This window comes from Coenobita brevimanus, unplaced genomic scaffold (assembly GCF_032717465.1).
Source record: "Coenobita brevimanus isolate Jiangsu-jjx unplaced genomic scaffold, ASM3271746v2 jjx.HiC_scaffold_1992, whole genome shotgun sequence".
In the NCBI taxonomy this organism is placed as follows: Eukaryota; Metazoa; Arthropoda; class Malacostraca; order Decapoda; family Coenobitidae; genus Coenobita; species Coenobita brevimanus.
This window is the reverse complement of record NW_027642878.1, coordinates 244162-244785: the sequence shown is the minus strand read 5'-3', so window position 1 is coordinate 244785 and position 624 is coordinate 244162.

Below are 624 nucleotides of genomic sequence, written 5' to 3'. Positions count from 1 at the left end.
GCCTTCTTCCCTCCCTTCCTCCCTCGCTTCCTACCTTCTTCACTCCCTCCCTTCCTACCTCCCACTCTGCTTCTCTCCCTCCCTCACTTCCTACCTCCCTCCCTCCCACCCTGCCTCACTTTCACCCATCATCCTGCCTCACTCTCGCTCACCTTCCCCAAATCAGCCTTGTCTCGTCCTCTTGTTGTGTCCAGAAGTGAAAGTTGGAGAGTGGACCAGATGTTAGAGAGAGAGAGAGAGAGAGAGGAGAGTGTCCGTGTGTGTGTGTGTGTGTGTGTGTGTGTGTGTGTGTGTGTGTGTGTGTGTGTGTGTGTGCACTGCTACTGCTACTACAGAATAGTAATCTGTAGTTCCACCCCCAGAAAAAAAAAGAACTTGCATCTACAGGCCTTTATCAACTTTGTCATGATGATGATGATTTGCACCCAATATATTTACTCTTCCCACACCCCAACACCTTCCCCCTCTCCTCCTGCCCCTCTCAGCCTCTAGTCTTATATCCAAGGGCTATACCTTAATAGATGGAAGGTAATTCCTAATGGGGACCACCTTGAGCTGCCTTCGTCACTAAATATAATTGGTTAACGTAATGGGATCCTATAACAACCATGACCATCTAACAAG